At 38.1% G+C, this 16,386-nt stretch overlaps 1 protein-coding gene and 1 non-coding gene across 2 annotated transcripts in view; one reads left to right on the top strand and one right to left on the bottom strand.

Annotated features, from left to right (window-relative positions):
- KLF8 (Kruppel like factor 8) overlaps positions 1 to 16,386 on the bottom strand; it is a 314,262-nt gene that overhangs the window by 123,769 nt on the left and 174,107 nt on the right. The window lies entirely within an intron of this gene.
- LOC122691020 lies at positions 316 to 421 on the top strand. The gene has a single exon (XR_006340271.1). It is a non-coding gene; the product is annotated as a U6 spliceosomal RNA (small nuclear RNA).

Here is a 16,386-nt window from a genome sequence, read left to right as displayed (position 1 = left end):
AAGGGGAACTGTAGAATTTGAGAATAAGTATAAGCTGGAGCAAGGGAACATTTAAGTCTGAGCGGACCCCACACTACCCACAACTGGTCCAGAGACCTTTCTAGATATATTGGAGTAATTTCTGAGTAAGCAAATTAACTGGAGCAGAAAGACAGATGAATCACTGGGATAGTCTTCTAACTACCATTCTATATATTTCCCCCTCTTTTTTCCCCTTTTTAAAATCTCATATTGTCCAAATATGGATTATTTTTACTCCTTTAATTTTTATTTTTATATCCTTTTTCTTAAAAAAACAAAACAAAAAACACCCTAGTGCTCGCTTCATCAGTACATATAGTAAAATTGGAACAATACAGAGAAGATTAGCATGGCCCTGTGAAAGGATGACATGCAAATTCATGAGGCATTCAATATTTGTTTTTCTCCAAAGAAGACATACATATGGCTAACAAACACATGAAAAGATGCTCAACGTCCTCATTATTAGAGAAATGTAAATCAAAACTACAATGAGTTATCACCTCACACCAGTCAGAATGACCATCATCAAAAGGTCTACAAACAATAAATGCTAAGGAGGGTGTGTAGAAAAGGGAATGTTCTTGCATTTTTAATGGGAATGTAAATTGATACAACCACTATGGAAGACAGTATGGAGAGTCCTTAAAAAACTAGGAATAAAACCACCATATGACCCAGCAATCCCACTCTTAAGCATATACCCTGAGGAAACCAAAATTGAAAAAGACACATGTATCCAATTGTTCATTGCAGCACTATGTACAATAGCACATGGAAGAATAATAGAATATGGAAGCAACCTAGATGTCCATCGACAGATGAATGGATAAGTTGTGGTATGTATACACAATGGAAAATTACTCAGCCATAAAAAGGAATGTATTTGAGTCAGTTCTAATGAGGTGGATGAAGCTAGAACCTATTATACAGAGTGAAGTAAGTCAGAAAGAGAAAGACAAATATCGTATTCTAATGTATATATACAGAATCTAGAAAAATGGTACTGAAGAATTTATTTACAGGGCAGCAATGGAGAAACAGATATATGGATATAGAGAGAGGGGACGAGAGTGTGAGATGTATGGAAAGAGTAACATGGAAAGTTACATTACCATATGTAAAGTAGAGAGCCAATGGGAATTTGCTGTATGGTTCAGGAAACTCAAACAGGGGCTCTGTATCAACTTAGAGGTGTGGGATGAGGAGGGAGATGGGAGGTATGTTCAAAAGGGAGGGGATATATGTACACCTATGGATGATTAATGTTGAGGTTTGAAAGAAAACAACAAAATTATGTAATTATCCTTCAATTAAAAAATTATTAATTAAAAAAACGATTAAAGAAATAAATTCCATGTCTTTGAATTTTGTTTTTCATGGTTTGTATCTGATTCTGTCTAATTCTTTCTATGTTTTTGATTTTTGCTTTTTGATCTTTTGATTTTAATTTTGTATCTTTGATAGTCTAAATTTTAGTGTTGATTTTCACTTAGGGGTTTGATTATTGGCATGATTGCTCTCTTCTCTTTTGACACCTCTTCTTGTCCTTTTACCCCCTCCCCCTTTTCTCCTTCTTCCGTCTTCTTTTCCCTATGTAAGTGTGTAAATCTCTTTGGGAGTTCATGGCTGTTGATAGTTGTTTGACCATTGGTCTAGGGGTTTGGTCTTCTGTGCTGTGTGACCTGTGAAGTTTTGATGCTACTGTAAGGGGTAGGGACTGAATCCCAGAGGCAAGAGACTCAAATCCAAGACCTTGGACCACCAGAGAACTCGGGACCCCATGGAACATTAATAGGCCAGAGCCCTCCCAGAGGCCTCCATCTCAGTACTAAGACCAAGACACACCCAAAGGCCAGAAAGCTCCAATGCCAGATGCCCCACATCAATTCTTCAGCAAAACAGGAACACAACCCTGAACATTAGCAGACAGCCTGCCCAAAGCCATACAGAACCCATAGACACCAAAACACACCACTGGAATGGCACTGCCCTCCAGAAAGACAAGACCCAGCTCCATCCATCAGAACATAGGCACAAGTCCCCCCAACCAGGAAACCTTCAAAAGGCATTGGCCCAACCCCATCCACAGGGGACAGACTCCAAAATTAAGAACTATGACCTTCCAGCCTTCAGAAAAGAGACCCCAAACACAGTAAATTAAACAAAATGAAAAGACAGAGAAATATGCAGCAGATGAAGAAACTTGGTAAAAACCCACAAGACCAAACAAAGGAACAGGAAATAAGCAGTCTACTTGAAAAAAATCCAGAGTAATGGTAGTAAAGATGATCCAAAACCTTGAAAATAAAATGGAGACATCGATAAATAGATGCACGTGTCAATACGCTACAAGAAATGTTTAATGAGGACTGAGAAGAAAGAATAAACAATCAATAATGAACTGATGCTGAAGTTGAAACTCCAATACCTCGGCCACCTGATGCGAAGAACTGATTCATTGGAAAAGACCCTAATGCTGGGAAAGATTGAAGGCAGGAGGAGAAGAGGACAACAGAGGATAAGATAGTTGGATGGCGTCACCGATTTGATGGACATGAGTCTAAGCAAGCTCCAGGAATTGGTGATGAACAGGGAAGCCTGGTGTGCTTCAGTCCATGGGGACATGACTGAGTGACTGAACTGAACTGAATGAACAACACAATAACTGAAATTAAAAATACACTGGAGGGAACCAACAGTAGGGAAGCTGAATTAGAAAAACGTTTAAATGAAGTGGAAGATAGATGGTGGAAATAATTGAAGCAGAGAAGAAAAAAGGAAAAAGAATAAAAAATAATGAGGACAGTCTCAGAGACCTCTGGGACAACATTAAGCTCCCCAACATTCAAATCATATAGGTCCCAGAAGAATTAGAAAAAAGGAAAGGGCATAAGAAAATATTTGAGGAGATTATAGTCAAAAAATTCCCTAAAATAAGAAAGAAAATATTCCCCCAAATCCAGGAAGCTCAGAGAGTCCCATACAGAATAAACCCAAATGGCTACATGCCAATACATATTTCTCTATATAATAATACTAACAAAAATTAAACACAAAGAACAAATACTACAAGCAGCAAGGGAAAAGCAACAAGTAACATACAAGGGGATCCCTGTAAGGCTAACAGCTGATCTTTCAACAGTAACTCTGCAAGCCAGAAGGGAATGACAGGATATACTTAAAGTGATGAAAGGGAAAAACCTACAACCAAGATTACCCTATCCAGTAAGCATCTCATTCAGATTTGAAGGAAAAATCAAAAGTTTTACAGATAAGCAAAAGTTAAGAGATTTCAGCACCACCAAACCAGCTCTTCAACAAATGCTAGGGGAATTTCTATAGATAGGAAACACAACAACAACAAAAAGTCCTATAAAAAGAAACCCAAAACAATAAAGTGAATGGTAATAAGGTCATACATATCAATAATCATCTTAAATGTAAAAGGTCAAAATGCTCCAATCAAAGGACACAGATTGGCTGAAGAGATACAAAAACAAGACTACAAAGAAGGCGAGGGTGGGATGATCTGAGAGAACAGCATTGAAACCTGCATATTATCAAGTGTGAAACAGATCGCCAGTCCAGGTTGGATGCATGAGACAAGTGTTCGGGGCTGGTGCACTGGGATGATCCAGAGGGATGGGATGAGGAGGGAGGTGGGAGGGGGGTTCAGGATGGGGAACACATGTAAATCCATGGCTGATTCATGTCAATGTATGGCAAAAACCACTACAATATTGTAAAGTAATTAGCCTCCAACTAATAAAAATAATTGGGGGAAAAAAAAGACTCCTATATACACTGTCTACAAGAGACCCAACTCAGACCTAGGGATACATACAGACTGAAATTGAGGAGAGAGAAAAAATATTCCATGCAAACAGAAATCAAAAGAAAGAAGGAGTAGCAATATTCATATCAGATAAAATACACTTTAAAATAGAAAACATAACAAGAGACAAAGAAGGACACTACATAATGATCAAGGGGTCAATCCATGAAGATGTAACTGTTATAAATATATATGCACCCAACATAGGAGCACCTCAATAGGCAAATGCTAACAACTATTAAGGGGAAGTGAACAGTAACACAGTAATAGTGGGGAATTTAAACACTCAACTCACTCCAATGGACAGATCATTCAGACAGAAAACTAATAAGGCAACACAAGCTTTAAACAATACATTGGACCAGTTGGACCTAATTAATATCTACAAGACATCTCAATAGAAAGCCCAGAGATAAATCAGCACACCTATGGGCATCTTATCTTTGACAAAGGAGGCAAAAATATACAATGGAAGAAAAGACGATCACTGCAATAATTGGTGCTGGTAAAATAGGGCAGTTCCATGTAAAAGAATGAAATTAGAACACTTCCTAACACCGTACACAAAAACAAACTCAAAATTGATTAAAGACTTAAATGTAAGAGCAGAAACTACAAAACCCTTAGAGGAAAATATAGGCAGAACACTCTGTGACATAAATCATAGAAATATCCTCTCTGACCCACCTCCTAAAGTAATGGGGATAAAAAACAAAAATAAACAAATGTGACGTAATTAAACTGAAAAGCTTTTGTACAAGAAGGAAACTATAAACAAGGGGAAAAGACAGACCTCAGAATCGGAAAAACTAATAGCAAATGAAACAATTGATAAAAATAAACCTCCAAATTATACAAGCAGCTCATGCAGCTCAACACCAGAAAAATAAACAACCCAATCAGAAAGTGGGCAAAAGACCTAAACAGACATTTCTCCAAAGAAGACGTACAAGTGGCAAAAAAAAAAACACATGAAAAGATGCTCAATACTGCTGTTTATTAGAGAAATGCAAATCAAAACTACAGTGAGCTATCATCTGACCCCAGTCAGAATGGCCACCATAAAAAAATCTACAAGCAATAAATTAAGGAGAGGGTGTGGAACAAAGGGAACCCACTTGTACTATTGAGAATGGAAATTGATAGAGTCGATATGGAGAACAGTATGTATATTACTTTAAAAACTAGGAATAAGACTTGCATAAGACCCAGTAATTCCAGTAAAGCCTGAGGAAACTATAATTGAAAAAGACAAATGTCCCCAAGGTTCCTTGCAGCACCACTTACAATAACTAAGAACAATGAAGAAGCTTAGATGTCCATTGATAAATGAATGGATAAAGAACTTGTGGTATAGATACACAGTGAAATATTACTCAGCTATAGAAAAGAACATATTTGTGTCAGTTCTAATAGGGTGGATGAACCTCAGTTCATTTCACTCCAGTTCAGTCACTCAGTCATGTCCAACACTTTGCAACCCCATGGACTGCAGCACACCAGGCTTCCCTGTCCATCACTAACTCCCAGAACTTTCTCACACTCATTTCCATCGAGTCAGTGATGCCATCCAACCATCTGATTCTCTGTTGACCCCTTCTCCTCCTACCTTCAATCTTTCCCAGCATTAGGGTCTTTTCCAATGAGTCATTTCTTTGCACCAGGCGGTCAAAGGATCGGAGATTCAGCTTCAGCATCAGTCTTTCCAATGAATATTCAGAGATGATTTCCTTCAGGATGGACTGGTTGGATCTCCTTGCAGTCCAAGGGACTCTCAAGAGATTTCTCTGACACCACAGTTCAAAAGCAACCACTCCTCCGTGCTCAGCTGTCTTTATGGTCCAACTGTCACATTCATTCATGACTACTGGAAAAACCATAGCTTTGACTAGATGGACCCTGGTTGGTAAAGTAATGTCTCTCCCTTTTAATATGCTGTCTAGGTTGGTCATAACTTTCCTTCCAAGGAGCAAGTATCCTTTAATTTCATGGCTGCAATCACCATCTGCAGTGATTTTGAAACCCAAAAAAATAAAGTTTCTCACTGCTTCCATGGGTTCCCCATCTATTTGCCATGAGGTGATGGAACCAGATGCCATGATCTTAGTTTTCTGAATGTTGAGCTTTAAACCAACTTTTTCACTCTCCTCTTTCATCAAGAGGCTCTTTAGTTCTTCACTTTCTGCCATAAGGCTGGTGTCATCTGCATATCTGGAGTTATTGATATTTCTCCTGGAAATCTTGATTCCAGCTCGTGCTTCATCCAGCCTGGAATTTCTCATGATGTACTCTGCATATAAGCTAAATAAGCAGGGTGACAATATATAGCCTTGACATACTCTTTTCCTGATTTGGAGCCAGTCTGGTTGTTCCATGTCCAGTTTTAAGTGTTGCTTCTTGACCTGCATACAGACTTCTCAGGAGACAGGTAAGGTGGTATGGCATTTCCATCTTTTTAAGAATTTTCCACAGTTTGCTCTTATCCACACAGTCATAGACTTTGGCGTAGTGATTAATCAGAGATAGATGTTTCTCTGGAATTCTCTTGCTTTTTCTATGATCCAACGGATGTTGGCAATTTGATTTCTTGTTCCTCTGCCTTTTCTAAATCCAGCTTGAACAACTGGAAGTCCGTGGTTCACATACTGTTGAAGCCTAGCTTGGAGAATTTTGAGCATTACTTTGCTAGCATGTGACATGAGTCCAATTGTGTGGTTGTTTCAGCATTCTTTGGCATTGTCTTTCTTTGGGACTGAAATGAAAACTTAACTTTTCCAGTCCTGTGGCCACTGCTGAGTTTTCCAAATGTGCTGGCATATTGAGTGCAGCACTTTCACAGGATCATCTTTTAGGATTTGAAATAGTTCAACTTCAATTCCATCACCTCCACTAGTTTGTTCATACTGATGCTTCCTAAGGCCCACTTGACTTCACAATCCAGGATGTCTAGCTCTAGGTGAGTGATCACACTCTCGTGGTTATCTGGGTCATGAAGATATTTTTTGCATAGTTCTTCTGTGTATTCCTGCCACCTCTTCTTAATATCTTCTGGTTCTGTTAGGTCCATACCATTTCTGTCCTTTATTGAGCCCATCTTTGCGTGAAATGTTCCCTTGGTATCTCTAATTTTTGTCTGAATTTGGCAATAAGGATTTCATGATCTGAGCCACAGTTAGCTCCTGGCCTTGTTTTTGCTGACAATATAGAGCTTCTCCATCTTTGGCTGCAAAGAATATAATCAACCTGATTTCAGTATTGACCTTCTGGTGATGTCCATGTGTAGAGTCTTCTCTTGTGCTGTTGAAGAGGGTGTTTGTTATGACCAGTGCGTTCTCTTGGCAAAACGCTGATAGCCTTTTCCCTGCTTCATTTTGTACTCAAAGACCAAATGTGCCTGTCACTCAATGCTCAGGGTGAACCTAGAGCCTATTATATAGAGTGAGTAAGTAAGTGTAAGTGAAATTCACTCAGTCGTGTCCAACTCTTTGGGACCCCATGGACTATACAGTGCATGGAATTCTCTAGGCCAGAATACTGGAGTGGGTAGCCTTTCCCTTCTCCAGGGTATCTTTCCAACCCAGGGATAGAACCCAGGTCTCACACACTGCAGGTGGATTCTTAACCTCGTGAGCCACAATGTAAGCCCTTTATAGAGTGAAGTACCTCAGAGAGAAAGACAAATATTGTATATTAACGTATACATATGGAATCTAGAAAGAGGCTACGGATGATCCTATATACAAGGCAGCAAAGGAGACAGAGACATAAAGAACAGACTTCTGTCAACAATGAGGGACGGAGAAGGTGGCATGACTTGAAAGAGTAGCATTGAAGCATATAGATTGTTTTTGTTGTTGTTTAGTAGCTAAATTGTGACTGTAACACGCCAGTCTTCTCTGTCCTTCAGCATCTCCTGGAATTTGCTCAAACTCATGTCCATTGAGTTGGTGATGCTATCCCACCATCTCATCTTCTGCCACGCCTTTCTCCTGCCATCAATTTTCCCCAGCATCAGGGTCTTTTCCAATGAGTCAGCTCTTCACATCAGGTGGCCAAAATATTGGAGTTTCAGCTTCAGCATCAGTCCTTCCAATGAATATTCAGGACTGACTTCTGTTAGGATTGGCTGGTTTGATCTCCTTTCTATCCAAGGGACTCTCAAGAGTCTTCTCCAGTGCAAAAGTTCAAAAGCATCAATTCTTTGGTGCTCAGCTTCTTTTAAAAGAAAATAATAATAAATTTATCTTAATTGGAGGCTAATTACTTTACAATATTTTAGTGGTTTTGCCATAAATCGACATGAATCAGCCATGGGAATATGTGTTCCCCATCCTGAAACCCCCTCCCATCTCCCTTCCCATCCCATCCCTCAGGGTCATCCCAGTGCAACAGGCCTAAGAACCCTGTCTCATGCATCAAACCTGGACTGGCAATTTGTTTCACATATGATAATATACATGTTTCAATGTTATTGTCTCAAATCATCCCACCCTTGCCTTCTCCCACAGAGTCCAAAAGTCTGTTCTTTACATCTGTGTCTCTTTTTTTGTCTCACATATAGGGTCACCATTACCATCTTTCTAAATTCCATATATATGTGTTAATATACAGTATTGGTGTTTGTCTTTCCGACTTACTTCACTCTGTATAATAGGCTCCAGTTTCATCCACCTCATCAGAACTGATTCAAATGTATTCTTTTTAATAGCTGAGTAATATTCCATTGTGTATATATACCACAGTTTTCTTATCCATTCATCTGCCAATGGACATCTAGGTTGCTTCCATAACCTAGCTATTGTAAACAGGGTTGGAATGAACATTGGGGTACAAGTGTCTTTTTCAATTCTGGTTTCCTCGGTGTGTATGCCCAGCAGTGGGATTGCTGAGTCATATGGCAGGTATAGTCCCAGGTTTTTAAGGAATCTCCACATTGTTCTCCATAGTGGCTGTACTAGTTTGCATTCCCACCAACAGTGTAAGAGGGTTCCCTTTTCTCTGCACCCTCTCCAGCATGTATTGTTTGTAGACTTTTGGATAGCAGCCATTCTGACTGGCATGAAATGGTACCTCATTGCGGTTTTGATTTTCATTTCTCTGATAATAAGTGATGTTGAGCATATTTTCGTGTGTTTGTTAGCCATCTGTATGTCTTTGGCAAAATGTCTGTTTAGTTTTTTGGCCCATTTTTTTATTGTGTTGTTTATTTTTCTGGAATTGAGTTGCATGAGCTGCTTGTATATTTTTGAGATTAATTCTTTGTCTGTTGCTTCGTTTTCTTTTATTTTTTTCCCATTCTGAAGGCTGTCTTTTCACCTTGCTTATAGTTTCCTTCCTTGTGAAAAGCTGTTTAATTAGGTCCCATTTGTTTATTTTTGCTTTTATTTCCAATATTCTGGGAGGTGGGTCATCAGGATCCTGCTGTGATTTACGTCAGAGAGTATTTTGCCTATATTTTCCTCTAGGAGTTTTATAGTTTTTGGTCTTACATTTAGATCTTTAATCCATTTTGAGTTTATTTTTGTGTATGGTGTTAGAAAGTGTTCTAGTTTCATTCTTTTACAAGTGGTTGACCAGTTTTCCTAGCACCACTTGTTAAAGAGATTGTCTTTTCTCCATTGTTATTCTTGCCTCCTTTATCAAAGATAAAGTGTCCAAAAGTGCATGGATTTATCTCTTGGCTTTCTATTTTGTTCTCTTGATCTATATTTCTGTCTTTGTGCCAGTACCATACTGTCTTGATGACTGTAGCTTTGTAGTATAGTCTGAAGTCAGGCAGATTGATTCCTCCAGTTCCATTATTGTTTCTCACGATTGCTTTGGCTATTCGAGGGTTTTTTTTTTGTATTTCCATACAAATTGTGACATTATTTGTTCTAGTTCTCTGAAAAATACCGTGGGTAGCTTGATAGGGATTGCATTAAATCTATAGAATGCGTTGGATAGTATACTCATTTCCACTATATTGATTCTTCTGATCAATGAACATGGTATATTTCTCCATCTATTTGTGTCATGTTTGATTTCTTTCATCAGTGGTTTATAGTTTTCTATATATAGGTCTTTGGTTTCTTTAGGTAGATACATTCCTAAGTATTTTATTCTTTTCATTGTGATGGTGAATGGAATTGTTTCCTTAATTTCTCTTTCTGTTTTCTCATTGTTAGTGTATAGGATTGCAAGGGATTTCTGTGTGTTAATTTTGTATCCTGCAACTTTACTATATTCATTGATTAGCTCTAGTAATTTTCTGGTGGGTGTTCAGCTTCTTTACAGTCTAACTCTCACATCCAAGATGGTGGGTTGCCTTGAGAGAGTAATATTGAAACATATAGATTTCCGTATGTAAAATAGATAGCCAGTGGGAATTTGCTGTATGATGTAGGGAACCGAAAGTCAGTGTTCTGTGACAACCTAGAGTATCGGCATGAGGAGGGAAGTAGAGGGAGGTTTAAGACAATTGGGCTATATGCATGCTTATCACTGTTTCATGTTGAAGTAAGGCAGAAACCATCAGAAAACTGTAAAGTAATTATCTTTCAATTTAAAACAACATAAAATGAAAAAAACAAAAACCAACATTTACAATAAAACAAATTTAGTAACAAAATGATGAGATCCCTTACTTAAGAATCATTAGAAATTATTAGAAGTTAGGCATTGGGTCCAATATTTTACTTACATTATCTATAATCACAAGTTACTCTTATTTTAGTGATGAGGAAACTGAGGCTAGATGATAAACCTGAGTTGGGGATAATAAATTCAATAGAAACCCAACTTCATGTATACCATCTGAATTGAACACATTTTTATATGAGAATCGGAACATACATCTAACAAGGATTCACATCATCTTTGGATAAATTAATGAGCCTGATACAACAATGTTATTCATTCACATTCTACTTCTTAATTAGATGACAGCTGTACTACATGATCATCTAGGTCAATCATCCCAATCAAGTTCTCCTTCACTGACAAAAACATGATATTTTGGAGCTAAATCTTAGAAGATCATCAATAATATATTTATCCTATGTTTACATGGGAAAGTTTATTGGGTAAATATTTTGAAGAAACAATCATAGTAATGTCCTCAAGCACATTTCTGTCTGAAAAGGAGGTAAAAGCTTAGAAAAATACACAAATGACCAAAATACAGGGAACAGGGCTGTGAAGCTTCCAGATAATGTAGGTAAAATGATATGAAAACTCAAAAGAGTTTATCTCTGTATGCAAGGATCAGGTAAGCTTTCATAGAAACAGCAACTGATTTGAGATTAATACTGAAAAAAATATTATAAATATTTCATAAAAAATATGAAAACTAGTACATTAAAAAGCAGTTCATTTACGGTAAGTATCCACTGAACAGAACAGATAGTGATATATAATTTCTAAGGAATCGCTACAGAGATAAGGAAAGCTTGTTGTGGGGGCAAAAGACTATAATAGGACTTGAAGGAAGGTTAAGTTTTAAATGGGGGCATGGTGGGCAAAAATAAGCAATTCAAGATAGAAGTACATCATGAGAAACGCTGGGCTGGAGGAAGCACAAGCCAAAATCAAGAATGCCGGGAGAAACATCAATAACCTCAGATATGCAGATGATACCACTCTTATGGCAGAAAGAGAAGAAGAACTAAAGAGCCTCTTGATGAAAGTGAAAGAGGAGAGTGAAAAACTTAGCTTAAAGCTCAGCATTCAGAAAACTAAGATCATGGCATCCGGTCCCATCACTTCATGGCAAATAGATTGGCAAACAGTGAAAACAGTGGCTGACTTTATTTTTGGGGGGCTCCAAAATCACTGCAGATGGTGATTGCAGCCATGAAATTAAAAGACACTTACTCCTTTGAAGGAAAGTTATGAGCAACCTAGACAGCATATTAAAAAGCAGAAACATTACTTTATCAAGAAAGGTCCATCTAGTCAAGGCTATGGTTTTTCCAGTGGTCATGTATGGATGTAAGAGTTGGACTAAAAAGAAAGCTGAGCGCTGAAGAATTGATGTTTTGGAACTGTGGTGTTGGAAAAGACTCTTGAGAGCCTCTTGGACTGCAAGGAGATCCAACCAGTCCATCCTAAAGGAGATCAGTCCTGGGTGTTCATTGGTAGGACAGATGTTGAAGCTGAAACTCCAATACTTTGGCCACCTGATGTGGAGAGCTGACTCATTTGAACAAACCCTGATGCTGGGAAAGATTGAAGGTGGGAGGAGAAGGGAACGACAGAGGATGAGATGTTTGGATGGCATCACCAACTCAATGGACACGGGTTTGGGTGGACTCTGGGAGTTTGTGATGGACAGGGAAGCCTGGTGTGCTGCGGTTCATGGGGTCACAAAGAGTCAGACACGACTGAGTGACTGAACTGACTGAAGATAGAAGGAACTGAAAATTAGTTTTTAACAATTTTATCAATGCCTGACATATAGTATGCCAACACATATTTACAAAAAGATTATACTCCCAAAGGCAACCTTCCCATTATTCATCAATGTAAGTGATACAATAAACTATAATTGACTCAAGACAAAGCTTAATATGTGTCACATAATAATCATGCCCCTGCCAGAATGAGAAAAGATAAATGGTTGATCTCCCTCACCACCAGATACACATAATCTGGAGAGATGAAAGATGATTAGACTCGGCTTGGTGACTTGGTTATTTGAATTCAGTTAACTGAACCAACCAAGGCCTTATGTCAGAAATGCAAAATTTTTGTATAGCACATCAGAGACTTTTGGAAAAATTATACTAGTTGACCCTGAAAGCAATAGTGATTATGTCTTGCAACACACCATTAAGTAGTCTAGTTAAGGTTTAGATCTTTTTAGGACAGAAGCAGTTAAGTATTCTCTTACAACCGGTTCCCATTTCTTTCTAATTTCTGTTAAGAAAGTTATAAGTTCACCAGATATATTTTATAGAGGTATGTTTAGAAAACTTTATGGAGCTGACAATGAATTTAATTGACCTTAAAATTTTTGAGGTGGTCATCCAAAAGGAAATACAATCATTCAATATCATTAAATTAAATGCAATTAAATCCATCCCTATTCTTAGATGAATGTAAAGACAGTACAAAATCTATGAAGTTATCATTGGTGATATTATTACTATATACGTGGTTGTTATAATAAAAACCTCAAATAAATCCCCACTTTATTTTTTTTTTTAAATCCCCACTTTAAATACACAATCTTAACACACATTACACATTTGTTACACTCAGAGTTGTAAGCAATGTTGAAACTTTAATAAATAATTTTTTTAATTTAGAAAAGCTTATTAAGTTAAGGCTTTTAAAGAACAGTCTTAGATTTTATTCTCCATCCTGTAACCACATAGCACTTGTTTGAAAATATGCTTAAGGAAATGCTTGCTTTAAAGAACCATTTCTCATCTTTATAAGTGTGAAAATATATCATTTGTAAAACTTAGAAAAAAGGAAATTTACATACTAGGATGATGGGGTGAGGGAGTTGTAAAAAGGGTAGTGGTAATCTAGTTCATGTATCCTGAAATTATCTTGCCTTAACCAGAGGTACCTATAGGTCCCCAGAGCTCTGAAAGTAGAACCATTAACTGGTCTGGTCTTGAGGATGGACCAGATTCACCTATTACTTTTAATTTTGAGTTTGTATTTCTGCCCTTCCTATGTTTTCTGCCTGTCTGCTCTCTAAACTAACATGAAGACACTATTCCCTGCCCATTCTCTGTGTTCCCAAAAGTTGCCAAAGATTAACAACTCTCATACTCTCATATATAAGTGTACACCCTAATATTCTGAAGAATTGGATGAGGTCATTTGTAAGTCACTGGTTTCTATTGTCCAAAAGTCCTGTTGCTTATATTATCGGAATTAAGTTGCCCAAAAAATGAGGGAGAAGGCATCCAGTGGGAACAATGTTAAATCAGAAGTAAGCAAAACCAATGTTCTAGCTTCAGTCTTTGAGAAAGCTAATTTAATACTCTGAGGTAACCTTTCACCTCTTGCAAGGTGTTTTAAGTACAGTTCAGTTCAGATCAGTCGCTAAGTCATGTGTGACTCTTTGCGACCCCATGGACTGCAGCATGCCAGGCCTCCCTGTCTATCACCAATTCCTGGAGTTCAAGCAAACTCATGTCCATTGAGTCTGTGATACCATCCAACCATCTCATCCTCTGTCATCCCTTTCTCCTCACACCTTCAAACTTTCCCAGCATCAGGGCCTTTTCCAATGAGTCAGTTCTTCACATCAGGTGGCCAAAGGATCAGAGTTTCAGCTTCAACATCAGTCCTTCCAATGAATATTCAGGGCTGATTTCCTTCAGGATGGACTGGTTGGATATCCTTGCTGTCCAAGGGACTCTCAAGAGTCTTCTCCAACACCACAGTTAAAAAGCATCGATTCTTCAGCGCTCAGCTTTCTTTATAGCCCAAATCTCACCTCCATACATGACCACTGGAAAAACCATAGCCTTGACTAGACGGACGTTTGTTGGCAAAGTAATGTTTCTGCTTTTTAATACGCTGTCTTGGTTGGTCATAACTTTTCTTCCAAGGAGCAAACATCTGTTAATTTCATGGCTACAATCACCATCTGCAGTGATTTTGAAGCTCAAAAAATAAAGTCAGCCACTGTTTCCCCATATATTTGCCATGAAGTTATGGGACTGGATGCCATGATCTTAGTTTTCTGAATGTTGAGCTTTAAGCCAACATTTTCACTCTCCTGTTTCACTTTCATCAAGAGGCTCTTTAGTTCTTTTTCACTTTCTGCCATAAGACTGGTGTCTTCTGCATATCTGAGGTTATTGATATTTCTCCCAGCAATCTTGATTTTGGCTTGTGCTTCATCCAGCCCAGCATTTGTCATGATGTACTCTGCATATAAGTTAAATAAGCAGGGTGACAATATACAGCCTTGACATACACCTTTCCCGATTTGGAACCAGTCTGTTGTTCTATGTCCAGTTCTAACTGTTGCTTCTTGACCTGCATACAGATTTCTCAAGAGGCAGGTCAGGTGGTCTGGTATCCCCATCTGTTTCAGAATTCTCCACAATTTATTCTGATCCACACAGTCAAAGGTTTTGGCATAGTCAATAAAGCAGAAATAGATGTGTTTCTGGAACTCTCTTGCTTTTTTGATGATCCAACAGATGTTGGCAATTTGATGTCTGGTTCCTCTACCTTTTCTAAAATCAGCTTCAACATCTGGAAGTTCATGGTTCACGTATTGCTGAAGCCTGGCTTGGAGAATTTTGAGCATTACCTTACCAGCATGTAAGAAGAGTGCACTTGTGCGGTAATTTTAGCATTCCTTGGTATTGCCTTTCTTTGGGATTGGAATGAAGACTGACGTTTTCCAGTTGTGTGGCCACTGCTGCATTTTCCAAATGTGCTGGCATGTTGAGTGCAGCACTTTCACAGCATCATCTTTGAGGATTTGAAACAGCTCAACTGGAATTCCATCACCTCCACTCGCTTTGCTCATAGTGATGCTTCCAAAGGCCCACTTGACTTCACATTCCAGGATGTCTGGCTGTAGGTGAGTGATCACACCATCGTGAATATCTGGGTCATGAAGATCTTTTTTGTACAGTTCTTCTGTGTATTCTTGCCACCTTTTCTTAATATCTTCTGCTTCTGTTAGGTCAATACCATTTCTGTCCTTTATTGAGCCCATCTTTGCATTAAGTGTGTCCTTGGTATCTCTAATTTTCTTGAAGATATCTCTAGTCTTTCCCATTCTATTGTTTTCTTCTATTTCTTTGCACTGATCACTGGGGAAGGCTTTCTTATCTCTCCTTGCTATTCTTTGGAACTCTACATTCAGTTGGGTATATCTTTCTTTTTCTCCTTTGCTTTTTGCTTCTTTTCTTTTCACAGATAGTTTTAAGCCCTCCTCAGACAGACATTTTGCTTTTTTGTATTTCTTTTTCTTTGGGGTGGTCTTGATCCCTATCTCCTGTACAATGTCACAAACCTCCATCCATGATGAACTATGGATGGAGATTTTAAGGACAGCAAAGTACTAATTCTATCAATGGTGCTCTAGAGAAAACAGTCTCAAACTGAGTATGAAAAGGAGGTGAAACTAAGATACACATGGAGTGGCAGCCTCTGTCACGTCCACGAGATGTTTAATCTACCCAAATATCTTTTGAGACAAGATTATTAATCCACATTCTTTAGAGGAGAAAATCAATGTGCAGTCACAGGACTAGTAAGTGGCAGTATTCGGATTTCAAAGCAGATCTGTGTTACTCCAACCATCATAGTCTCCATCAGTTTCAGATTCAAATTTAGAGATTATTCTCTTTGCCTTGTTATTATCACATTAAGTATCATCAGAGTGCTGCTTCATAAATGCTTTTCTTTACAATGTAGATAGTACAAAAGGACATAAAGGATCATTCCTTTGTCCATCTGTGTATTTATTTTTCCAAAGAATGTTTTATTTTGTGATTTATTTTTCCCCAAATTCTTAGAGTTAAAAATATAAAGCCCACAAAAAGGTAGTTCTTCTA

The sequence above is a fragment of the Cervus elaphus genome, chromosome X, assembly GCF_910594005.1.
Source record: "Cervus elaphus chromosome X, mCerEla1.1, whole genome shotgun sequence".
Taxonomy (NCBI): domain Eukaryota; kingdom Metazoa; phylum Chordata; class Mammalia; order Artiodactyla; family Cervidae; genus Cervus; species Cervus elaphus.
The sequence above is the reverse complement of the archived record's forward strand: the minus strand, read 5'-3'. Positions and strand labels throughout refer to the sequence as shown.